The sequence below is a fragment of the Pseudophryne corroboree genome, chromosome 9 (assembly GCF_028390025.1).
Source record: "Pseudophryne corroboree isolate aPseCor3 chromosome 9, aPseCor3.hap2, whole genome shotgun sequence".
NCBI lineage: Eukaryota > Metazoa > Chordata > Amphibia > Anura > Myobatrachidae > Pseudophryne > Pseudophryne corroboree.
The window spans coordinates 177,661,117-177,687,863 of NC_086452.1; the positions used below are offsets into that span (position 1 = coordinate 177,661,117).

Sequence of the window (26,747 nt, forward strand, 5' to 3'; positions counted from 1 at the left end):
CCAAAACTGCCTCCCTGTCAGCGGGAGACGTCGGTAAAACAGACTTTTGGAAACGGCGAGGGGAATACGTCTCGAATTCCAATTTGTACCCCTGAAATATTATCTGAAGGATCCAGGGGTCTACTTGCGAGTGAGCCCACTGCGCACTGAAATTCATTGAGAACGGGACCCCACCGTGCCTGAACTTGTAAAGCCCTAGCGTCATACTGAGGGCTTGGCAGCGGCGGAAAAGGGTTTCTGTTCCTTGGAACTGGCTGATCTCTGCAGCCATTTTCCTCTCCCTCTGTCACGAGCAGAAAAGAGGAACCCTTTTGTCCGCCTGCCAACCAGGACTGCGCCTGATAATACGGCGTCTTAGTTTGAGAGGCGACCTGGGGTACATCCCCTCTTTTAAGGCAATACTTCCAAATGCCTTTTGGAATCCGCATCACCGGACCACTTTACTGGAATAATTGGACAACGCACTTATACTTGATGCCAGTCGGCAAATATTCCGCTGTGCATCCTGCATATATAGAAATGCATCTTTTAATTGCTCTATAGGCAATAATATACTGTCCTTATCTAGGATATCATATTTCCAGTCAGGGAATCCGACCACGCCAACCCAGCACTGCACATCCAGGCTGAGGCGATTGCTGGTCGCAGTATAACACCAGTATGTGTGTAAATACATTTTAGGATACGCTCCTGCTTTCTATCAGCAGGATCCTTAAGGGCGGCCATCTCAGGAGAGGGTAGAGCCCTTGTTTTTACAAGCGTGTGAGCGCTTTATCCACCCTAGGGGGTGTTTCCCAACGCACCCTAACCTCTGGCGGGAAAAGGTATACTGCCAATAACTTTTTAGAAAATATCAATTGTTATCGGGGGGAAACCCACGCATCATCACACACCTCATTTTATTTCTCAGATTCAGGAAAACTACAGGAAGTTTTTCCTCACCAAACATAATACCCCTTTTTTTGGTGGTATTCATATTATCAGAAAAGTGTAAACTTTTTCCATTGCCTCAATCATGCAATGTGTGGCCCTATTGGAAATCACGGTTGTCTCTTCACCGTCGACACAGGAGTCAGTACCCCTGTCGGCGTCTGTATCTGAGGTAACGGGCGCTTTAGGGCCCCTGTATGAGACGTCTGGACATGCACAAGCTGAGTAGCCGGCTGTCTCATGTCAACCACTGTCTTTTATACAAAGCTGACACTGTCACGCAATTTCAACAGTACATCCACTCAGGTGTCGACCCCTTAGGGGGTGACAACACTATTTCAGACACTCTACTCCGTCTCCTCATCATTTTTCTCCTCATACATGTCGACACCAACGTACCGACACACAGCACACACACAGGGAATGCTCTGATAGAGGACAGGACCCCACTAGCCCTTTGGGGAGACAGAGGGAGAGTTTGCCAGCACACACCAGAGCGCTATATATATATATATATACAGGGATAACCTTATATAAGTGTTTTTCCCTTTATAGCTGCTGTATTGTTATATACTGCGCCTAATTTGTGCCCCCCTCTCTTTTTTAACCCCTTTCTGTAGTGTAGTGACTGCAGGGGAGAGCCAGGGAGCTTCCCTCCAACTGAGCTGTGAGGGAAAATGGCGCCAGTGTGCTGAGGAGATAGGCTCCGCCCCTTTCTCGGCGTCCTTATCATCCTTTTTCTGTATGTTTTGGCAGGGGTTAAATGCATCCATATAGCCCAGGAGTTATATGTGATGCATTTATTTTAGCCATATAAGGTTTTTTTATCGATTTATTGCGTCTCAGGGCGCTGCCCCCCCCCAGCGCCCTGCACCCTCAGTGACCGGAGTGTGAAGTGTGCTGAGAGCAATGGCGCACAGCTGCGGTGCTGTGCGCTACCTTATCTGAAGACAGGATCGTCTTCTGCCGCCGATTTTTCCGGACCTCTTCGCTCTTCTGGCTCTGTAAGGGGGACGGCGGCGCGGCTCCGGTGACCCATCCAGGCTGAACCTGTGATCGTCCCTCTGGAGCTAATGTCCAGTAGCCTAAGAAGCCCAATCCACTCTGCACGCAGGTGAGTTCGCTTCTTCTCCCCTTAGTCCCTCGATGCAGTGAGCCTGTTGCCAGCAGGTCTCACTGAAAATAATAAACCTAAACTAAAACTTTCACAAAGAGCTCAGGAGAGCCCCTAGTGTGCACCCTTCTCGTCGGGCACAGAAATCTAACTGAGGCTTGGAGGAGGGTCATAGGGGGAGGAGCCAGTGCACACCAGGTGATCCTAAAGCTTTCTTTAGATGTGCCCAGTCTCCTGCGGAGCCGCTATTCCCCATGGTCCTTACGGAGTTCCCAGCATCCACTAGGACGTCAGAGAAAAATAAATATAAGACTAGTATTTTGGTCCTGTCATTCGCTGGTCCATTAACTATAATTGCAGGGTTTTTATTTTCTCTCTTCTGCGCCTTGTCATATGTATCCTCCCTCAACGAGCAATGGGTCCTACACACTGGGCGATTACACTGAAAGATATGAACGATCTCATTCATTAATGCATTCCTGGGTTTTAGGGCAGTACGGACGGTGTAATGGTTAGCATTACAGCCTCACAGCACTAAGGTCATGGGTTCGATTCCCACCATGGCCCTAACTGTGTGGAGTTTGTATATTCTCCCCATACTTGCATGGGTTTCCTCCCACAATCCAAAAATATACTGGTACAGATGGGTCCGATGGGTCCACGGTTATCTTGGCTAGTTTGCTGCGTCTAGGCACAACATGGTTTATTAACATAAACCCTTCATCTATTGTTCTCAGCTGCAATACAATACAGAGAACAATACAGCAGGGGATTAAGTCTGACTACCCAGTCTCCGTTAATCCTATTAAAGGTCAAGAAAAACATTGACCCATCTGTGGGTTAATTGGCCCTAGCGTGAATGTGTGTACGCGTGGTAGGGAATATAGATTGTAAGCTCCACTTTGGCGGGGACTGATGTAAATGGCAAATATTCTCTGTAAAGCGCTGCGGAATATGTGTGCGCTATATAACTAACTGGTAATAAATAATAATCTCGTTCATTAATGAACGAGATCGTTCATATCTTTCAGTGGTATGGGCCAGTGTGTAGGGCCTATTACAGTTTCTGACAATTAGACCAGTGAGCATCAGGTAGAGCACCCCCGCTCCCCATCATTCCCGTGGGGGGGCAGCTTACAAAAGTGTTGCTATGGGGCCCACAAAGGTCTACTTATGCCCCAGTCATCACTGTGCCTGTCTCATCTGCCACCCCCACCCCACCGGTCTGTATCATTTATCTCATGAGACGCTCTACCTCATCAGCACCCCTCCCATCTCTCTCCAGAATCTCTGTACCCATCCCATCTCTCTTTCATCGCTCTCTCCCTCACAACTCTGTCCCCACCCAGTCTCTCCCATCTCTGGGAGAAACTGAGGTGTATTTTTTTTTTTTTTTTTGGATGTGCCATACAACAATCAGTTGTGTAACTGGTGTGATACGGATTCCCGGTGTTCTGACACCAGTCACATGACTGCCAGCATCCCCAGTGCTGGGATGCTAAATGCACATCTTCATAAACTAATAAATGAGACCTATCACACGTCATCAGGTAAGCAACCCAAAAACTGAGTCCCCAAACCTTGCCGCACACACAGAATAAATCTGTAGATGTAATATTTACAATTAGGGACTTACAAGAGCAGCGCTGTGATATCGCATTGTATGTCTGTCTCAGCACCAACACTGGGTATTTTTGGAACTCGCTCTGCTTCATCTGCATACAAGTGCCCTTTTAACTGTTTAGGAAGGCACTGGGCACCCTTTCCTGCCTCTCACTAAAGGAATCCAGTGTTTTAAGTTGCTGCTTACGCCTGACTGGTTAGTGCAGCAGGGGACTCCAATAGGCAGATCCATTCCACACCGGCTTGTACTGCAGTGAAAACAGCTACTTGTACATAACAACTGCCCAACAGATCGCAGGTGGCAGCTGCTCCCCCCTGTTGCCTCACACTTTCAAGAAACAGATGTGCAGAGTTTACAGTTGTGTGTTTGTGTGTGTGTGTGTGGGGGGGGCGCGAGTAGGCACTTAGGGGAGGGCTAGGGTTAGGCTGTGGGAGGGGTGGGTTAGCCTACTTACCTAAATGTGCTGGGATTCTAACCATCAGGTATCCTGACAGACAGCATCCGGACTGTCGACATCCCGTACCGAGCCTGAGCCAAGAGTCTACTCTACTTTGACTTCAATATCAGACTTATCAATTCAGCAACAGACCTCCATAATGCAGTCTCAGATTCTTAGGAAAAATACATGAAACCTTGGGCAAGATGGTATATGTTACAGTAATTCAAGAGTCAATGATGCGATGATGACAGATTTTATAAGAGATGCTTAATAGGAAAATTTTGCAACAACGTGCAAGACACATTGAGAGGAAGAAAAGAAAAAAAACACCTCTGTGATTCATTCGGTAACTAGTAGTGCTGGAGAATCCCATTAGGAAAGAATCCACAGCATCTACAAGTTTACAGTTTGTGTGTAGTGGCTTAAGTAGGTGCCATTTGTGTTTAGGCAATGTGCCGTCATGATCTTTGGTTGCGCATGCCTTTCAGATCTACAGTAAACCAACATCGCTCATTTTTCTACACACCTCTGTGCATTGGTATATTGATGATACTGGTGGCTGAGATATGGTAGTGTACCGGTGGCATTTCACAGACACCTTAATTCCCCTTTAGTCTATAAAATTATATCCATTTGACCAACGGTACAAATTCATACACCGTGCATACCAAGAGTCGATTCAGATTTACATGCAAGCTGGCTGCATTACCGATTTGGAAATGAATGCAGATCTTTTTCCGTATTCAGAGTGGTACACTTCTATGTGGCTGCAAAATCTCCATCCACCCACACGTGAAAGAAGCCATCATCAGTATTAGTGCAACTGGTGCAAGAGATGTGCTAAAAAATAATCAGACGGATCTCTCCATAACCCACAATTCTGCCTACAGTACATGCCCACGACATGTCCTCAGAAGACTTATCCGACTTATGAAAGCCCGGATTCCGCACTGTTACCCATATTCAGACGCAAGTAGAGATAGTAGAGTCTAGACTCCCTTCATGGAGAGGTAAACTGGTACAAAGAGGTTATGTGGATAGACCACATTTGACTATTGAGGACTCATTCACAGTTGCCGTTCCACTAAAACCACGTAAGTGGGTGTGGCCACTCCAGCTTGGGGCCTTTGCTGAAGCACATTGACAGGTCCACACATCCTTAATTTGTCCTCCCCTCCCTCTTGTCTAAAACCTTAGCAATGGGAAATTGTGGTCTATCAGATAGATAAATAAATAATTGCTGTTTATATAAAAATACATAAATGCAAAAATGAAAGAAACCAGCAAGAAATGGCAATAAATCAAGAAAATGTTACACAGAGAACTGTAGTAGCAACTCAATGAGCCCTCAGATAGCAGGCAACCCACCTATAAATAGGAGATCTGTAACTTATGGCTCTCCAGTTGGTGTAGAACTAAAAGTCCCAGCATTGAGTAAACCTCATGGTCTGGCTCCTAGTGCCAGGATAGCTAGGGAATCACAAGCTGTAGAATGGGCTCATGACTAATCAGAGGCGGCCTAGGTAATACACTGACAGCTGCACCACCATCGCTGTATGTATGATATGTACAGGAGCAACCAGCGCTCACATACATGCATACCGTGTATAACAATCATTACAGGAGCACATATAAAGTAAATACATAGTATTATTGTCTCTCACCATTACCTGCAGCCTCTCAGCTCATTTCACCCTATATAGCCGGAATACCTCCATTTAGCGGTGTAAGCGGAAGTGTCACCGTCCCCCTCCCATGCCAGTGACGATGGGCAGCGGCAGCAGACGCAGCTGTGTCACCGGGGAAAGCAGCATCGCACAGTTCCCTCTCCGCTCTTCCAGAGCGAGGCTTGGCCCGCACTTCCGGCAGAGCCACGGTCTCCATAGCAACGCGTTATTTACAGTCTATAGTCTCCGCCCGCAGCACATTCCAGCAGCACTGGCCAGGATAGGAGTTGTAGCGTGATAGATGCCGGGGCCGCCCGCTGGTATTTCTTAATTTCTTTCTTTCTTACCAGTTATTTATATAGCGCACACATATTCCGCAGCGCTTTACAGAGAATATTTATCCATTCACATCAGTTCCTACCCTAGTGGAGCTTACAATCTAGATTCCCTATCACATGTAGATATACACACATTTACTAGGCTTAATTTTGTTGGGATCCAATTAACCTACCAGTGGCCCTCATTCCGAGTCGTTCGCTCGGTATTTTTCATCGCATCGCAGTGAAATTCCGCTTAGTACGCATGCGCAATATTCGCACTGCGACTGCGCCAAGTAATTTTACAATGGAGATAGTATTTTTACTCACTGCTTTTTCATCGCTCCGGCGATCGTAGTGTGATTGACAGGAAATGGGTGTTACTGGGCGGAAACACGGCGTTTTCGGGGCGTGTGGATAAAAACGCTACCGTTTCCGGAAAAAACGCAGGAGTGGCCGGAGAAACGGGGGAGTGTCCGGGCGAACGCTGGGTGTGTTTATGACGTCAAACCAGGAACGACAAGCACTGAACTGATCGCAGATGCCGAGTAAGTCTGAAGCTACTCTGAAACTGCTAAGTAGTTTGTAATCGCAATATTGCGAATACATCGGTCGCAATTTTAAGAAGCTAAGATACACTCCCAGTAGGCGTAGGCTTAGCCTGAGCAACTCTACTAAATTCGCCTTGCGAGCGATCAACTCGGAATGAGGGCCAGTATATTTTTGGATTGTGGGAGGAAACCGTAGAACCCGGGGGAAACTCACACACGTACGGGCAGAGCCGGCCCTAACCAATATGATGCCCTAGGCAAGATTTTGGCTGGTGCCCCCTAGAACCACTGCTGGTTCCGCCTCTGACCTTGCACCTCTTTCCCAGCACCATCACCTCTCACCCGTAGCAGTCCTTATTTTGGTGTTTGTACCCCCTATATTTTAAATAGGAACAGTTCGCACATTTGGTGCTCAGCCCAAAAAGGGGTGTGCTTTTGCTGGCCACACAATAGTAACCCCAATTCCAATTACGCCACACAGTACTGCAACTTTATTCACATTTGATCATGCGATAGTGTCCATAATTCATATTACATCCCACAGTAGTATCACTTTACCTTATAAACGTTACTCCTCACAGTAGAGCCCCTTATTCACATTACATCACACTGAATTGCTCCTTATTCACATTACACCACACCCTATTTCTCTTTATTCACATTAGACGAAAGTAGTGCCCTTTCTATACGCAACGCCACATAGTTGAGCACCTTATACACATAATGCCACATTGTAATGCCCCTTACACATATGAGAGACATTATTAATGTCCTTATAAACATAATGCGCCTTACACATTATGACAACCTTTATTAATGCCTTTTTACACATAATGTCCCTTACACATATGCCGCACATTATTAATGCCCTTATACACATAATGACACACATAGTGCCCCCTACACATTTGCTGCACATTATTAGTGCCCCTTTACACATAATGACACACATACAGTAGTACCCTCTTACACATATGCCGCACATTATTAATGCCCTTATACACATAATGACACACATAGTGCACCTTACACATATTTTGCACATTATTAATGCATTTTTACATGACACACATAATGCTCCTTACACATATTCCGAACACTACTGCACAACCAACCCACTCACATGCACAGAGCACTCACACTGCCACTAACTCTGTGACCTCTGCCTCTGCTTGTATACACGTGTCCTCATAAATCTTGCCTCAATGCTAACGTCGGGCACCTTTTTTTATGAAAATGCACCTTATTTGCATTGCTATGTGACTAGGATGCACAAGCAGCTTCTGCTGATGAAAATATGTAGCATGCCTGTATACTGTGTGAGACTGTGGCTGTATCTGCGTATGAAATGCTACACATAGAATATAGGCATGCTGCATATCATTTTAATCAGCAGGAGCTGCTGATGCCCCTAGGCATATCAAATGCCATAGGCAATTGCCTAGTTTGCCTATGCCTATGGCCGGCTCTGCGTACGGGGAGAATATACAAAAGCCACACAGTTAGGACCATGGTAGGAATCAAACCCATGACCTTAGTGCTGTGAGGCAGTAATGCTAACAGTAATTACACTATCCGTACTGGTATGTCACATATAATGCTGGCAGCTAGGACTTGGGGACACTTTACAGTATAAAGCATGTCACTGTCATATATATATATATATATGTGAGTGTGTGCATATGTATATATATATATATATATATATAGAGAGAGAGAGATATAGAGATATATATAGAGATATATATAGAGATGTGTGTATATATGAATAACATCTGACATAACGGGATCTCTAGGTGCATAGTCTGTACTAAGTGTTATGCTGCTTTGCCTTATCAAGAAAAGAAAATAATTCACAGACACATGCAGGTATCTGTGTGGGTTGGACTGGCCAATGGGAGTACAGTGGAAATCCCTGGTGGGCCCTACTGCCTGCATAAAAAGATCCAAAATAAAGCATGCAGTTACAAATTCAATATTACTATATTTACAGATGTCTCAGTATGCTATGGGGTATATGCAATTGCGGTCGAATTCCCGAAAATGTCTAAAAACGGGACATTTTCGACAAAAAAAAAAAAATTTGACAATGCAATTCAGTACTTTTTGTCAAAAAAACGGACTTTCCAAATTCGACTTTTTGAAATTCGACATTTGTCAAATTCGACATTTCTGCAATGGTACAAATGCGGCAATTCGACAAAAGTATATTCAATTGAAGATTGTAAATTCGACAACAGTGCTTTTACACAGTAAATTCGTCCAGGACCAGTACACTGGATCAGGTGAGTATAATTTTATTTTCAGGTACCCCGGATGTCGACATTGGAGACGAAGCCAGAGTCGGCGTGTCAACATAGTTAAGTATGTGTGTCTGCATGTATGTAATAAAGTTATACTTTCACGGTGTCTGTGTCCTGTTTTAATTTGGGTATTTTTTTTGCAGTAGAACTACAGGTACCAGCGGGCCCGTTTCCCACCCGCATGCTGGTACTTGTGGTTCTCCAAGTACCAGCTTGCGGGGGAGGCTTGCTGGGACTTGTAGTTCTTCTGGAAAAAGCAATATTCTTACATTTTACTCAAGGCTATCAGCCCCCCATCCGCAGCCCTTGGATGGGGGGAACAGCCTCGGGCTTCACCCCTGGCCCTTGGGTGGCTGGGGGGGGGGACCCCTTGATTGAAGGGGTCCCCACTCCTCCAGGTTACCCCGGCCAGGGGTGACTAGTTGGATATTTAATGCCACGGCCGCAGGGCGCTGTATAAAAGTGACCCCTGGCTGTGGCTTTATCTGTCCAGCTAGTGGAGCCCGGTGCTGGTACAAAAAATACGGGGGACCCCTACTCTCTTTGTCCCCCGTATTTTTTGCACCAGGACCAGGCGCAGAGCCCGGTGCTGGTTGTTAAAATACGGGGGATCCCCTGTCATTTTTTTCCCCGTATTTTGGCAACCAGGACCGGCTCAAAGAGCCCGAGGCTGGTTATGCTTAGGAGGGGGGACCCCACGCAATTTTTTTTCGGGTTTTTTACAGTTTTTTCCCGTTTTTTTAAAATTTTTAAAAATCTAATCAAAATCCGTCAAATCGGCCGTTTTTCGACAGCGGTACTGTCGAATCCGTTTTTTATTGAATATGTAGAATTCCGGCACCCACCTGCCGGAATTCGACGGTCGAATTGTGTCGAATTAAAAAACGGGCGAAAAATTGCCGCAATTCGCCGGCAATTGCATATACCCCTATGTATGATAATTAACAAAAGGCATAGAGCCTAATTCAGGCCTGATCGCTGCTGTGCATTTTCACACAGCAGCCGATCAGGTCTGAACTGCGCCTGTGCCGCAGTGCGCCGACACATGCCAGACAACCAACGGCCATCTCAGCCCTGCGATCGCTTCTACCTGATTGACAGGCAGAGGTGGTCGGTGGGCGCGGGAGGACGGGCCGGCGGCGTTTGGCCGCTGTTATAGGGGCACGATCCGGGCAACGCAGGCGTGTCCGGACCGTGTGGGGGCGGGCTGCGGCGGCTGCATGATGGCACACGCAGCCGCTGCGACCCGGACAGCGACGAGTAGCTCCATGCCAGCACACAGGAGCTGCGCCGGTAGGCAGCTACTCGTCAAGTACAAAAGCATCGCCGCTGTGCGATGCTTTTGTACTTGTGCAGCAGAGCAGAGCCAGACATACGGGGCGCACTAGCCCTGTGCTGGACGTCCCCCCGCATGTCTGAGTAACTGATCATAGCTGTGCAAAATTTTGCCCGGCTATGATCAGGTCTGAATTAGGCCCATAGAAACATATGAACATCAAAAGTGTTAGTTGTCAAAGCGGTCCAGGTAATAAGTGGTGTGGGAATGAGTTTGGAAAATATATTAGTCCCTGGATCTCATAAATCGCAGTTCAGTTTTTTTTTCATAAACAACAGGGAAGTTGGCGGTAGAGTCAACTGCATCCGTACTCCCGTCAGAGTCTTTTCCCTTTACCCTCCCCTGACTCTACCCAGTTTCAATCAGTAACGTGGATAGGCGCTGTTTTTAACATTTTCTAAGCAGAGGGAGTGGTTGCTCGCCCTGCACTCTCCTAGCTGTACCACTGTTGTGGGAAGTTAACTGGAGGAGTAGGACCACTGATGAACATACAGTATGTGCTTGGTTCACTTATATAGAAATGAAACCAAGGTTTGCCCTCCTGCCAGTCAAATTGGGTGATCATGATACAAACCTTCCTTTGCTGACTGTGGGGTTTAATATAATGAACACAGTTCCTGCCAGTGATTGGAATCACATTGTAGCACTGCATTCATTCACTAACAAATAAGTAAGTTGTCCCAGTAGTAAGAGCTTAGAATAGATCACCATTTTTCAACCATTGTGCCATGTGTAGTGCGCAAGTGTGCCGCTGGTCTGCTGAGCTGAGGACGAGTTTTTCTCCAGACTGCCTCCTGTACTCTGCAGCACACAGCAGTTCCACATGTAATAAAGGCAATGCCACTGTTACCTCCCTCCTATGAATAATTTAAGAAATAAATGTAGCTAAACCAAGCAGCAGTTTAGCAGAAAAAAATACAACACAATTGTTTTCAGTGTTTATGTAGATAACTTGCATAATACAAATGTTATTGGTTCATATTTTGATAAAAACATTCAAACTTCAATGGTCTTTATTGTTTGTGAGGACCTACCGTAACCTATGTATTAAATATCACACAAGTGTACAGTCCAGTACAATAAATATGTGTTGTACCAAAACCCTACTGCAATGAGAGCCGCCATAGGCCTGAACTAGAATCCGTTACTTCCCACAGGGATTAATTTTACAAAAGCTTCTGAAACAGACAAGTGAAGGTTTTACCCATTGCAACCAATCAGATTTAAGCTGTCATTTCTTACTTCATTGTATAAAATTATAGAATCTGATTAGTTGTGATGGGCAACACCTCCACTTGTCTGTTTTAGAAGTTTAATTCAGTCTACCGCAGTGTATGAAATTGTCCCTTTTCTCAGCAGCTAAGCAGTCGTGCAAGTAAAACTAATTTCTTTGCGCGTGCAGAGAAAATGGGTGTGGCCATGGTCAACAAGGGGTGTGGTCAATTTAAATGGGGGTGTGGCATCATGACACGCCCCCATTCTCGTCACTCTGAGAACATTCATTTACATTCCATATGCACCTTACCTTTATGGTGGTTTCTCACAATGGGGAACCACTGAAGAACTGTATCCTCCCTGATCAGACAGCGTCTTTAGTTGATAGTCACTATTTATGTAGGATATCACATGGTCCGGAAGATGCAATCAGACTCATGCCAGCTGCATACCCTCCAACTGTACCTTTTTGGCAGGTACAGTAAAAGAATTTATGGTCTGTACCGATTTTTGGCTCTCCAAACTTCCATTGAAAGTATAGGAAAAGGGCCCTTTTCGAATTTGTACCGATTTTATGTGTAAAATGTTGGTGGGTATGCAGCTGTGTCACCTTCTACTTCCTACATCTCTCAGTTACACCATCATCTCCCCCCTGCATCTCTCAGCCACACCGTCTTCTCCCCCCGATACTCTCAGCCACACCACCATCTCTCCCCAGCTTCTCTCAGCCACACCATCATCTTCCCCCTGCATTTCTAAACCTGCCTCTTTTAATTCTGTGTCTCTCACCCTGCCCCCCTTCACTCTGTGTCTCCCACCCTGCCCCCCTTCACTCTGTGTCTCTCAGCCTGCCCCCATTCACTCTGTGTCTCTCATCCTGCCCCCCATTCACTGTGTCTCTCATCCTGCCTCCCCCCCCCCCATTCACTCTGTATCTCAGCCTGCCCCCGCCCATTCACTCTGTGGTCCCCTTCTCCCCCCCCCCCCCCCCATCTCCATTCACTCTGTGTCTCTCAGCCTGTCCCTGCCTCTCACTCTGCGTTTTTCTGCCTTCTCCCCTGTGTCCATCATCAGCCTCCCCACTGTGTCCATCATCAGCCTCCCCCTGGGTGCATCATCAGTCTCCCCCTCTGTGTGTCTCTGTCTTTCAGGGTCCTCCTCATTGTCAGCCACCCTGTGTCTTTAAGCCTTCCCCCCTGCTTTGTGTCGCCTCTTTCTCTCTCAGCCCGGCACCCATCATCCTCTCCCGCTCCCCAACTTATCTTGCTATGCTGCTCCGTCTTCCTGGGCGGCTATTTTGGCTGGCTCCTCTTCAGTGTGCAGCAGTGCAATGTCATGAAGTCACGCCACTGTGTCTGCCAAAAAAACTTTTTCTGCTGCGGGGTACACTGGGCTCCACAAGGATAGACATTGGGGTGTAGAGTAGGATCTTGATCCGAGGCACCAACAGGCTCAAAGCTTTGACTGTTCCCAGAATGCACAGCGCCGCCTCCTCTATAACCCCGCCTCCCTGCACAGGAGCTCAGTTTTGTAGTTGGTGCTGCAGTAAGCAGGCACATAACAGAGGGGCTGCTCCAAGAAGAAAAAAGTGAAGACTTCAAGGGCAGCAGTGGTGGTAAATGTCAGAAGACATTCACTGCTGCAGCTCCAGCTCTCCCCAGCGGCGCTGTACACTCCCGAGCCCTGGTTGCCGGGTAACTACAGCAGGAGGCTCCGGTTTTCTTCACGTCAGGCATGCACGACGGGAGCTCTCCGGGATCACGTGGCCGCGCTTCGGGAGGTGGTAAGTGGGTCCCGCTTGCGGGACCCGGTCTTTATCGCGATCCGGCGCGGTCAGTGGGAGGCGGGCCACGCGCGCTGGCGGTGGACACTGTGGCAGTACAGGCGATCCCACTAGATCACCCGGGCATGGGTGCAGTTCAGGTTTTCTCTCTAAACTATTTTCTCTTACGTCCTAGAGGATGCTGGGGACTCCGTAAGGACCATGGGGTATAGACGGGCTCCGCAGGAGACATGGGCACTACAAAGAACTTTCAGTATGGGTATGCACTGGCTCCTCCTTCTATGCCCCTCCTCCAGACCTCAGTTAGATCTTGTGCCCAGAGGAGATAGGGTGCATTACAGGGGAGCTCTCCTGAGTTTCTCTGAAAAATAATTTTGTTAGGTTTTTTATTTTCAGGGAGCACTGCTGGCAACAGGCTCCCTGCATCATGGGACTGAGGAGAGAGAAGCAGACCTACTTAAGTGATAGGCACTGCTTCTTAGGCTACTGGACACCATTAGCTCCAGAGGGAGTCGGAACGCAGGTCTCACCCCCCAGTTCGTCCCAGAGCCGCGCCGCCGTCCTCCTCACAGAGCCGGAAGATAGAAGCCGGGTGAGTATAAGAAGAAAAGAAGACTTCAAGGCGGCAGAAGACTTCAGATCTTCACTGAGGTAAGCGCTCCCACACACAACACACAAGGCACTGATGGGTGCAGGGTGCAGGGGGGGGCGCCCTGGGCAGCAATAAACCTCTGTGGCTGGCAGACATACATATATAGGCTACAGAGGCAATATATATCATAACCCCCGCCAGTATTGTAAAAATGAGCGGGACCGAAGCCCGCCGGTGAGGGGGGCGGAGCTTGGTCCCTCAGCACGGAAAGCGCCATTTTCTCCACAGCATGGAGCTGGCTCCCCGAACTCTCCCCTGCTGAAGACACAGGGCAAAACAAAGGGGGGGGGGGGCACTTGATGGCAGCAGTGAATGTATATAATGTGATTATATATATATATATTTATATAAAGCGCTGTTTTATCTGGGAAGTCTATTTCCGGTGTCAGTGGCGCTGGGTGTGTGCTGGCATACTCTCTCTCTGTCTCTCCAAAGGGCCTTATTGGGGATCTGTCTCCATAAAAATATCCCTGTGTGTGTGGGGTTGTGTCGGTACATGTGTGTCGGCATGTCTGAAGCGGAAGGCTCATCTAAGGAGGAGGTGGAGCGGATGATTGTGGTGTCTCCGTCGGCAACGCCGACACCTGATTGATTGGACATGTGGAATGTTTTAAATGCAAATGTAAAATTAATTACATAAGAGATTGGACAAAGCAGAGTCCAAGGAGGTGACTGTGTCACAGGGCCCTTCAGGGTCTCAAAAACGTCCCCTGTCCCAAATAGTAGACACTGATACCGACACGGATTCTGACTCCAGTGTCGACTATGATGATGCAAGGTTACACCCAAGGGTGGCAAAAAGTATTCATTTATTTGATTATTGCAATAAAAGATGTTTTGCATATCACAGATGACTCCTCTGTCCCTGACACGAGGGTACACAGGTTTAAGGTAAAGAAACCTGAGGTAACGTTTCCCCCATATTATTTGAAAAAGCTGGGGAAACTCCAGACAAAAAACTGCAGTTTCCCAAAAGAATTATTATGACGTATCCTTTCCCCTCAAAGGACAGGTTACGGTGGGAATCATCACCCACGGTCGACAAGGCGTTAACACGCTTGTCCAAAAAGGACACGGCAACACCAAAAGGTCCTGCGGATCGCAGGCAGGAAACTACCTTAAAATCAATCTATACACATACAGGAGCTTTGCTCGGACCGGCAATAGCATCGGCTTGGGTTTGTAGCGCGGTAACAGCTTGGACGGATACCTTGTCAGCTGATATTGATGCCCTAGATAGGGATACCATTTTATTGACCTTAGGTCACATCAAAGACGCAGTCTTATATATGCTGTGAACCCGCCAATGGACGGGTGATGCCGACTCAAGGAGGCATATGGAAATGTTGCCTTACAAGGGTGAGCTTTTAATTGGGGAAGGTCTCGCGGACCTGGTTTCAACAGCTACCGTGGGTAGATCTACCTTTTTTGCCTTATGTTCCCCCACAACAAAAGAAAACGCCGCAGTATCAGATGCAGTCCTCTTGGTCGCATAAGTCCAGAAGAGGTCGGGGCTCTTCCTTCCTCGCCAGAGGTAAGGGTAGAGGGAAAAAGAATGCCTGCTAAGGCCAGTTCCCAGGAACAGAAGTCCTCCCCGGCTTCTGCTAAATCCACCGCATGACGCTGGGGCTCCACTGAGGGACTCCGCTCCGGTGGGGGCACGTCTTAGACTCTTCAGCCGCGTCTGGGTTCAGTCGGATGTGGGTCCTTGGGCGATGGAAATTGCGTCCCATGGTTACAAGCTGGAATTCAAAGACGTGCCTCCCCGCCGATTCTTCAAATCGGCTTTACCAAAGTATCCCCCAGAGAGGGAGATAGTGTGGGCTGCAATTCGAAAGCTGTGTCTACAGCAAGTGTTTATCAGGGTTCCCTTAATGCAGCAAGGAAAAGGGTACTATTCAACCCTATTTGGGGCAACCAAAACCGGATGGCTCGGTCAGACCCATTCTCAACTTAAAATCCCTGAACCGGTACTTAAAAGGGTTCAAGTTTAAAATGGAATCGATCAGGGATCTACAGCCTGGAAGGGGGGGATTTTATGGTGTCACTAGACATGTCCCCATTTATCCTCCTCATCAAGCGTGACTGAGATTCTCTGTGCAGGCCTGTCATTTCCAATTTCAGATGTTGCCGTTTGGGCTTTCCACGGCCCCAAGGGTTTTCACCAAGGTAATGGCGGAAGTGATGGTACTCCGGCGCAGGCAAGGAGTCACAATTATCCCGTACTTGGACGATCTCCTGATAAAAGCGAGATCAAAGGAACAGTTGCAGAAAAGTATGTCGTTCTCCCTGAGAGTGCTGCAGCAACATGGCTGGATTCTAAATCTACCAAAGTCACAGTTGGTTTCAACAACTCGGCTGTCTTTCTTAGGCATGATTCTGGACACAGAACAGGAGAGGGTCTCTCCTGGGGCGACTGCAGTGTGCTCATCTTCTAGAAGGTCGCAGGTTCGGCATTCAGGACTGGGTCCTGGTGACCACGGTCGCGAGCCTCCGAGGATGGGGAGCAGTCACACAAGGAAGGTATTTTCAGGGACGGTGGTCAAGCCAGGAGGCTTGCCTACACATATACATACTGGAATTAAGGGCCGGTTACAAAGGCCTACGACATGCGGAGAATCTTTTTCGCGACCTACCGGTTCTGATTCAATCAGACAACGTCACAGTTGTGGTTCATGTAAACCGCCAAGGCGGTACAAAGAGCAGAGTGGCAGTGTCGAAAGCCACCAGGATTCTGCGGTGGGCAAAGAATCACGTAAGCACTCTGTCAGCAATATTCATTCCGGGTGTGGACAACTGGGAAGCAATCTTCCTCAGCAGACACGATCTCCATCCTGGAAAGTGGGGACTTCTTCAAGACGTTTTTGCAGAGATAACAAGTCGTTGGGAGCTTCCTCAAATAGACATGATGGCATCACGCCTCAACAAGAAGCTTTGGAGGTATTGCGCCAGGTCAAGGGACCTTCAGGCAGTGGCGGTGGATGCCCTGGTGACACCATGGGTGTTTCAGTCGGTCTCTGTGTTTCCTCCTCTTCCTTTCATCTCAAAAATATTGGGAATCATTAGACGGAAAAGAGTACTGACAATACTCATTGTTCCAGATTGGCCTCGAAGGGCCTGGTATTCAGATCTTCAGGGGATGCCCACAGAAGATCCGTGGCCTCTTCCTCTCAGAGAGGACCTGTTGCAGCAGGGGCCCTGCGTGTTCCAAGAGTTACCGCGGTTACGTTTGACGGCATGGTGGTTGAACACCGAATCCTAGCGGAGAAGACTTTTCCGGAAGAAGTCATTCCTACTCTGATAAAGGCTAGGAAGGAAGTGACGGTGAAACATCACCATGTCTGGAGAAAGTTTGTTTATTGGTGTGAAGGCAAGAATGCTCCTACGGAAGGTTTCCACTTGGGGCCGTTTTCTCCACTTTCTACAGATAGGAGTGGATATGGGCCTAAAGTTAGGCTCCATTGAGGTACAGATTTCGGCTCTGTCTATATTCTTCCAGAAGGAATTGGCTTCTCTCCTGGAAGTCCAAACTTTTGTAAGGGGAGTGCTACACATCCAGCCTCCTTTTGTGCCCCCGGTGGCACCATCGGACCTTAACGTAGTGTTACAGTTCCTTAAATCGCACTGGTTTGAGCCTTTTCAAACAGTTGAATTGAAATTTCTGACTTGGAAAGTGGTCATGTTAGTGGCCTTGGCATCTGCACGGCGTGTGTACGAATTGGCAGCTTTGTCTCCAAGAGCCCCTATCTGATTTTCCAGGTGGATAGAGCGGAGTGGAGGACTCGTCCTCAATTTCTACCTAAGGTGGTTTCGTCTTTTCACATGAACCAACCTATTGGGGTGTCTGTGGCTACGGGGGACTTGGCAAGTCCCTGGATGTAGTCAGGGCCTTAAACATTTCTGTAGCCAGGCCGGCTAGGGTTACGAAAACAGAGGTTCTGTTTATCCTGTATGCAGCCAACAAGGTTGGCGCTCCTGCTTCTAAGCGGACTATTGCTCGCTGGATCTGTAACTCGATTCAGCAGGTTCATTATACGGCTGAATTGCCGTTACCGAATTCGGTAAAGGCCCATTCCACTAGAAAGGTGGGCTCTTCTGGGGCGGCTGCCCGAGGCATCTCGGCATTACAGCTTTGCCGAGCAGTAACTTGGTCGGGTTCAAACACTTTTGCTCAATTCTACAAGTTTGATACCCTGGCTGCTGAGGACCTTGCGTTTGCTCAGTTGGTGCTGCAGAGTCATCCGCACTCTCCCGCCCGGTCTGGAGCTTTGGTATAAACCCCATGGTCCATACGGAGTCCCCAGCATCCTCTAGGACGTAAGAGAAAATAAGATTTTAAACCTACCGGTAAATCTTTTTCTCCTAGTCCATAGAGGATGCTGGGCGCCCGTCCCAGTGCGGACTAAATCTGCAAGACTTGTATATAGTTGTTGCGTACAAAAGGGTTATGTTACAGTTGGAATCGGTCTTTGACTGATACTGTTTTTTGTTCATACTTTTAACTGGTTGCGTATATTTCAGGTTATATGGTATGATTGGTGTGGGCTGGCATGAATCTTAGGTTAACAAAATCCTTTCCTCATATTGTCCATCTCCTCTGGGCACAGTTCTCTAACTGAGGTCTGGAGGAGGGGCATAGAGGGAGGAGCCAGTGCACACCCATACTGAAAGTTCTTTGTAGTGCCCATGTCTCCTGCGGAGCCCGTCTATACCCCATGGTCCTTACGGAGTCTCCAGCATCCTCTACGGACTAGGAGAAAAAGATTTACCGGTAGGTTTAAAATCTTATTTTCAGTAGCCCACAGTACCCGGTGGTTTTGCCATCAGGGGGATAAGGCTTAGACCTGAAGCCCCTCCCCCAGCCCCAGGGCGTCATTTCCCGCAAATGTTCCCGCCCTGGAGCTGCATATCTGTCTCTCCCTCACTCCCTGTCAGTGTCTGGGCACCATTATCTCTCAGCTTCACTGTTCCTGGGACTGCTTGGGCAAATCCTCCTGTGTAAAGCCGCCTGGTTGTCAGTGCTGTGACTTTACATGACACTTAAGTATTCTACCTGCCTTTTTAGACAGTGCTAGTTAAGAAAGAGTGCATTTAGTCAGGGTTTTCTAGTACAATTACCCTGTGATATACATCCAGTTCTTACTGTGCAGTGTTATATCTATAGACTATATAGCTATATATATAAGCTAGTCCAGTGCAGTATTATTGTTAGTAATAACCTCTGCATTGTACAAACTGTGACTATCTGTGTGTGCATTAGCTAGCTGAGTGGTGTCCATTTCGTGTCTTTCACTCAACTTGCTATCCCTATATTCTATAACCTGAGGGGGCTTGGTGCGTCAGGTTTTATATTGATATAGGATTTTCACAAAGATATACTTTAATACATATTTTTCTCTGTGATTTAGTCACCATATCTCTCCTTTATTTCTGCTAGTGCTGACTACACTGCGCAGGGGTTTGGGTAAGAGGTATTGTGCTGCTGCCAATTGTACTGTGTTACCTAATACTGCAAGTTATATTATGTCTGCTTCTGAGGGTAGCGGTTCTGGGGCTGAACACACTGCCGGTGTTGCTGAAGCCACAGATCCCTATGAGGAGAATATAGCAGCTGGTTCTGGGGGCTCCTTGCCCCCTTGTGGGACTGTGGCAACGGAGGTACATAATGACCCACCGTGGGCCGCTTTTTCCACACTTCTACATACGCTAGTTAATAAACTTACACCCCCTATGGGACTCCCAATGCCGGTACAACCGTATGTGGTCCCTGCAGCTAACCCGCCGTGGGCGGACGATTTATCTGCTCAATTGAAGAAGTTGAACCAGTCCCTGACTACTAAAAAGTCTGACCATCGCTCGCCTAAGCCCAAGGGGTCCTCTAAGCGAGTGCTTGTCTCCTCATAATCCACTGCTGTCACTGACACCTCGTCTGATGAAGACGGCACTTACACTGACCCCACAGGTTCTGACTCAGATACTGCTGATGGGGAGGGTAGTTCACATGTGGATGTTCCTGATCTTTTGGAGGCTATTAAGTTAATTCTACAGATTACAGATGATCCCGAGCCATCCGTCCCTCCTAAGAAACCAGATAGGTTCAAGCGTCAGAAGGTGGTTAAACAAGTTTTACCTCACTCTGATCACCTAGTGGATATACGTCAGGCACCCTGGGAAAACCCGGGTACGAAGTTTGTGCCTCAAAAGAAGATGCTGGCTCGCTATCCCCTCGCACCAGAGCTGTCTAAGAATTCGGAAACGCCTCCTCCAGTAGACTCACATGTGGCTAGGATGGTGGTTTCCTCAGCTCAACCTGTCACTACCGTCACGTCTCTAAAAGAGCCTACGGATAAACGTGTGGAGGGTTGTCTTAAAGCGATTTACACCCTCACGGGTGTTGCACAAAGGCCCACTATTGCAGCAACATGGGCTGCAGAGGCTATTGAAGCATGGGCCTTGGAGTTAGAAGCTGAAATCTCTTCTGACCATGCTAGACAATGCTTGTCATATATTGTCACAGCTTCTCGCTATATTAAAGAGGCGGCTTCTGATGCCGGTATCCTAGCAGCCAAGGCCTCTACTACGTCAGTCCTGGCTCGCCGGATATTATGGCTGAGATCCTGGTCTGTGGCTCTGGACTCTAGAAAAACCCTGGAAGTACTCCCTTTCAAGGGAGATATTCTGTTTGGGGAGGAATTAAATAAGATAGTGGCTGACTTGGCTACTGCCAAAACTGCCTGTCTCCCAAGTACCGCTCCTTCTGTGTCGAAGGCTAAAGGTACTACCTTTCACCCCTTTCGTCCTTCAGGTAAAGCAAAAGGTCAGGCGTACAACAAGCAGGCCCGCACTTCCAAACCTGGTAAGCCAAAGCCAAAAAGAGCCTGGGCAGCCCGTCAGCCAGCTTCCTAGGCCGATAAGCCTGCCACATGACGGAGCGGGTCTCCCCCTGGGGGATCCCAGGGTGAGGTGCTGGCTTCTAGGGTATACCCAGGAATGGTTGAAGACCACTTCAGATGCCTGGGTACGGGAAGTCGTCACTCGAGCTTATGCCATAGCCTTCAAAAACCGACCCCCTCATCGATTTTGCCAGACAGACGTCCCGTTGGACCAGACAAAGGCAAAACACTCTGCATTCGGTGATACAGACCCTCCTGGATACAGGAGTCATAGTACAGGTGCCTCTTGCGTAGAGGGGCCAGGGGTACTATTCTCTGCTGTTTCTAGTCCCGAAACCGAATGGGTCCTCCCGGCCCATTCTCAACCTCAAGGCATTGAACAGGTTTGTGAAGGTTTCCAAGTTCTGTATGGAAACCCTTCGCTCTATAGTTCTGGCCTTGGAACCTGGGGACTACATGGTCTCCCTGGACATACAGAATGCTTACCTGCATATTCCTATAGCAGCGTCACATCAGCAATACCTGAGGTTTGCTATTGGCAACCTCCATTACCAGTTTTGGACGTTACCTTTTGATTTAACAACGGCTCCGCGAGTCTTCACCAAAGTTATGGCGGTGTTGATGGTGGTACTCCGCCGTCAAGGGGTCAGGATACTGCCGTATCTGGACGACTTGTTAATCCTGGTAAATTCCCCAGAACTTCTCCTACGTCATCTAGATATGACGGTCCGGTTTCTACAAGCCCACGGGTGGCTCATCAACTGGAAGAAATCCTCCCTGATCCCTGCTCAGAGCCTGATGCATCTGGGAGCGCTATTGGACACTCACAACCAGAGGTTGTTCTTGTGTCAGGAGAAAGTCCTGAAGCTTCAGGACAGGATTCGTTGCTTACTTTCTCGTCCGCAAGTGTCGATACATTCGGCGATGCAGGTGCTGGGCCTCATGGTATCAGCATTCAACATGATGGAGTATGCTCAGTTCCATTCTCACCCCCTCCAGAGGCTGATTCTAGCCAAGTGGGACGGCCTGCCTTACCGGATCAGGTCTCAAATTATCTCATTGACTCCGGAGGTCCGTCTGTCGCTGCTCTGGTGGCTCCGGGACCAACAATTGTGCAGAGGCCGTCCCTTCTGGATATCCAACTGGGTCCTGTTGACGACAGATGCCAGTCTAAGAGGTTGGGCCGCGGTGCTGGAGCAACACTCCCTTCAGGGTCGGTGGACCAAGGAGGAGTCCCTCCTCTCAATCAACATTCTGGAATTGCGGGCGGTCTTCAATGCATTGAACATAGCCCAGCATTTAATTCAGAACCGTCCTGTTCAAGTGCAGTCGGACAACGCCACCACAGTGGCTTACATAAATCATCAAGGCGGCACTCAAAGCCGTCTGGCAATGAAGGAAGTCTCACGGATTCTACATTGGGCGGAACGCCATCTACCGGCCATATCGGCAATCTTCATTCCGGGAGTCCTGAATTGGGAAGCGGACTTTCTCAGCCGTCAGGACGTACATGCCAGCGAGTGGGGCCTCCATCCAGAAGTGTTTCAACTCCTAGTGGAAAAGTGGGGTCTTCCAGACGTAGATCTGATGGCTTCTCGACACAATCACAAGGTTCCGGTTTTTCGGAGCAAGGACAAGGGATCTTCAAGCAGCATTTGTGGATGCGCTGGCGGTGCCGTGGAGGTTTCGGCTGCCGTACGTGTTCCCTCCGGTATCACTCCTGCCCAGGGTAATTCGGAAGTTCAAGCAAGAAAAAGGAATTCTGCTTCTCATAGCTCCAGCGTGGCCCAGACGGCACTGGTTCTCAGACCTGCAAGGCCTTATCGTCAGAGCATCCAATTCTACTTCCACAATGCCCAGACCTCCTCGTTTAGGGCCCCTGTGTCTACCAGGACCTAGCCCGGCTGTCTTTGACGGCGTGGCTCCTGAAGCTTCTGTCTTAAGGGCTAAAGGGTTTTCTGAGGCGGTCATTCAAACTATGTTGCGGGCCCGGAAACCGGCTTCGGCTCGGATTTACTATAGGGTCTGGCATTCTTACTTTGTTTGGTGCGCATCTAACGATTATGACGCTTCCAAGTTTAGTATAGCCAAGTTGTTGGCTTTTCTTCAGCAGGGCCTGGACTTAGGCCTGCGTCTGGCCTCCCTCAAGGTTCATATTTCTGCCTTGTCGGTGTGGTTTCAGAGAAAAATTGTGACCTTACCTGATGTACATACCTTTACTCAGGGTGTGTTGCGTATCCAACCTCCATATGTCCCACCTGTGGCTCCTTCGGACTTGTCGGTGGTTTTGGAGGCGTTACAAGAGTCTCCGTTTGAACCTCTTGGTTCAGCTGATCTTAAGTGGCTTTACCTTAAGGTGGTGTTTCTGCTGGCTATTGCTTCAGCTAGAAGAGTGTCGGATTTGGGTGCCTTGTCCTGTAGTTCCCCATATCTGATATTTCACCGTGACCGGGCGGTTCTTAGGACTCGTCCCGGATATTTACCTAAGGTGGTTTCTTCGTTCCACCTTAATCAGGAGATTGTGGTTCCGGCACTTGTTTCTCCTGATCTGTCTCCCAAAGAGCGGTATTTGGATGTGGTACGGGCTCTCCATATCTATGTGAAGAGAACTGCTTCCATTAGGAAATCTGATTCTCTCTTTGTACTGTTTGGATTTCAGAAACGGGGCTGGCCTGCTCACAAGCAGACTTTGGCTAGATGGATTAGAATGGTGATTGCACATGCTTATGTGAGGGCTGGTCTGTCTGCTCCTGCTCACATTACGGCCCATTCTACTCGGTCTGTTGGACCTTCTTGGGCGGCCCGCCGTGGTGCGACCCTTGAACAATTGTGCAAGGCAGCTACGTGGTCCTCAGTGAACACGTTCATAAGGTTCTATGCCTTTCGATACTGCCGCTTCCCAGGATGCTTCCTTTGGACGCCGGGTTCTTGTGCCCGCTACAGTGCATACCCTCCCATAAGGAACTGCTTTAGGACATCCCCAATGTCTATCCTTGTGGAGCCCAGTGTACCCCGCAGCAGAAAACAAGATTTATGTTAAGAACTTACCTTTGTTAAATCTCTTTCTGCGAGGTACACTGGGCTCCACAAGGCACCCACCCTGACGCACTTAGCTTCTTTGGGTTGGTATGGCATTAGCCGCTGACACTTCTCCTGTCGTGAGAGTGTGGTGTATGTGGCTACTAACCGTTGTCGTCTCTTTTCCTGCTACTGCATTGGGCTGGTTAACTAAAAACTGAGCTCCTGTGCAGGGAGGCGGGGTTATAGAGGAGGCGGCGCTGTGCATTCTGGGAACAGTCAAAGCTTTGAGCCTGTTGGTGCCTCGGATCAAGATCCTATTCTACACCCCAATGTCTATCCTTGTGGAGACCAGTGTACCTCGCAGAAAGAGATTTAACAAAGGTAAGTTCTTACCATAAATCTCGTTATTGTGCCGCAGGCTGCAATGTCAGGACTCTACTCCGCACCTGCCTCCATGCTCCCTCTTGCAGTTTGTGCCAGTTTCGTGTCAGACAGGAAACTGAAACAAACTGTAACTTGCCGGTGGTAAGGTGGTCAGGTGGTGCGGCGTAACGGCTTCTAATTTCTTAGTGGTACGCCGTACCGCCTTATTTTCACCACTTGCGCTAAGAGACATCAGAGCAGGGTGTTTCACCTCTCCGGTGATCCCAGCCCTGCCTGTACTAGCTTAGTGCAGGCAGTGAGGGATGACTCCTGGAGATCTTGCAAAACCGTGAGAGCTCAGAACGGACAGTGCATGTGTGAGAATTGCATGAACAGCAATAGAACTAGGAAGTAACCATAGCGTCATTCTCATAACGCTATGGCAGCGGTGTTAATAATATAAACCTAAGGCGCCACTGTGATTTGATCATGGTCTGCCATTTCATACTTTTTGGAGAAACAGTATTATCTACTTTGTTCAATGAAAACACAGGAAAAGAGTTATCACCACTTCATACATTTGCTCTACTATCACTAAGACAAGAACAAAAATACAGTTCAACTTTAGTATGGAGACAATGTGAGTTTCTTACTGAACATCTGCATTATTTTCTATCTGTAATTAGTCTCAATGGCATGACTGTATGAGACAAAGTGATGTCAGCATGCCCCACTGAACCATTAGCTTAAATTAGCTCTATCTATCTATCTATCTATCTATCTATCTATCTATCTATCTATCTATCTATCTATCTATCTATCCATCTTTACAATATGTGGTTATTAGCAGGGCCGTCTTAACAGCAGTGTAGGCCCCTGGGCACAGCAATGCACTGTGGCCCCTACCCATCATCCAGCAGTAGGGGTGGGGTGTGCTATCAGTGGCAGCTTTCTGTCCCGCGGGCGGTAGTGGGTGTTCTGTCTTCCACTCAGTATGTAGGACCTGGAGCAGTAATTTCTGCTAATTACTCCTTACTGCACAGATGGTGGGAGATGCGGTGAGAGGGAGAACACTAAACTGTATAAGGGGGCATTGCGCTGAATGAAAGGGTCCCAGTACTTGACTTCCAGGGCGGTAGGGGGTGTTTAATACGCAGGGGAGGGGTAGATAGTGGAGTGGGCTTAATATTCATAATTTTCTGGTGAGATGGCAGCTTGCTTGATTGCAGATATCTCAAATTCCTTGAAATAGATTTCTTAGCTTACATGGGATGTAAAAGTAGAGAGTCCCACCTTTAAGGAAGTACTGGGGACTTGGGGATCAGAGATCAGGAGCCAGAGCAATCCACCAACGAAATTATAAAACTGCATAGCAGGCATGTGGAGCTGGAGCAGGGACCAGCCGCTGGAAGGCTGGTATCTCTTGTTCTGGGCATAGTAGAGACAAGCTGTCAGTGTCCAGTGAAAGGGGAGAGTCCCAGCTTTTGTAGTATACCCTCAGAACTACTCTATGTTAGACAGAGCCCGAGATATCTGGGGGGGGAGAGCAATTAACAGGCTCAGATGGGGACCACTGCTTTGAAGTAGGATATCTCTGGTTCCCTAGGGCCGATTTTCAAAAATCTGGTACCCCTGGAAAGAGCAGACCCTCAGCTATCAGTATAGGGCCCGTATACTACTGGGGCCCTTTGGCAAGTGCCCATTGAGCCCATACAAAAAGACGGCCCTGGTTATTAGCTCGGTAGAGGGGTGTTTTGGTGCAGTCAGAGTCCAAGCTCAGCTTTTTGAGTAAACAAATTAAATAGTGCTTTACTGGCAGCATAGAATAAGGAACAAAATAATAAACCCCTTGCCCAAACAGGGCAACTTATACCCCTTTCAGACTGACAGAGCCGGGTCACACCCGGGAATGTGTTCCTGGATGCATCCCGTGACACAACCCGGCAATGACCCCTTTCACACTGCACTTAGACCTGGGATCGACCCGGGACAGCCCTGTTTACACTGACTCCGGGAAATCCTTGCAAATACATATGTATGTCATTAGAAATGGACATTTTTCTGGCTCACATAGATGAGATCCCAATAGGCAAGCAAAGGGAGAACTGCTTTTTCAGAGTCTTCATTTTATTAACAACTTGCTGTTGTGTACGGATAATTCCTCTGGCTTCAAGCAGCTTTGCAATGTTCTTCTAAATAATAGCATCCTTTACTGTGCCTGTTATTTGTCTCTTTATTTCCTCCTCCCCCTTATGCTGAGCAGCTCTCTGATCTCCTGATCTGTCCAGGTCGCCATTTTGCCTGTCTCCTCCACTTCCAGGGCTTCTACTCCGCTTCCCCAGGCTCTGGATGATGACATCATCTTTTCTGAGCCCAAGAAAGCTGCAATGAGAGGCCTTTTAACAGTCCTGTGTACTGAATACCGGGTAGGGCCCATTCACACTGCACTGCATCCCGGGACAATTCCGGATTCAACCCAGGTCGAGACCTGGGATGAAATGCCGGGACGCTCGACCCGGGATATTCTTTCAGTACCCTT

At 48.2% G+C, this 26,747-nt stretch overlaps 2 protein-coding genes across 4 annotated transcripts in view; one reads left to right on the plus strand and one right to left on the minus strand.

Annotated features, from left to right (window-relative positions):
* The window catches only part of KLHL20 (kelch like family member 20), a 133,247-nt gene extending 108,986 nt beyond the window's left edge, over positions 1-24,261 (minus strand). Inside the window, exon 1 of one of the 3 annotated variants that reach the window (XM_063939968.1) lies at positions 24,239-24,261. The gene's annotated coding sequence lies outside the window, so the exon portion shown is untranslated. Of the gene's footprint in view, positions 1-5,771; positions 5,963-24,238 lie in introns of those variants that run through there. The other 2 variants (XM_063939966.1, XM_063939967.1) reach the window with 2 other exon arrangements.
* The window catches only part of ANKRD45 (ankyrin repeat domain 45), a 334,109-nt gene continuing 313,370 nt past the window's right edge, over positions 6,009-26,747 (plus strand). The window contains exon 1 of the mRNA XM_063939970.1: positions 6,009-6,094. The gene's annotated coding sequence lies outside the window, so the exon portion shown is untranslated. The remainder of the gene's footprint in view (positions 6,095-26,747) is intronic.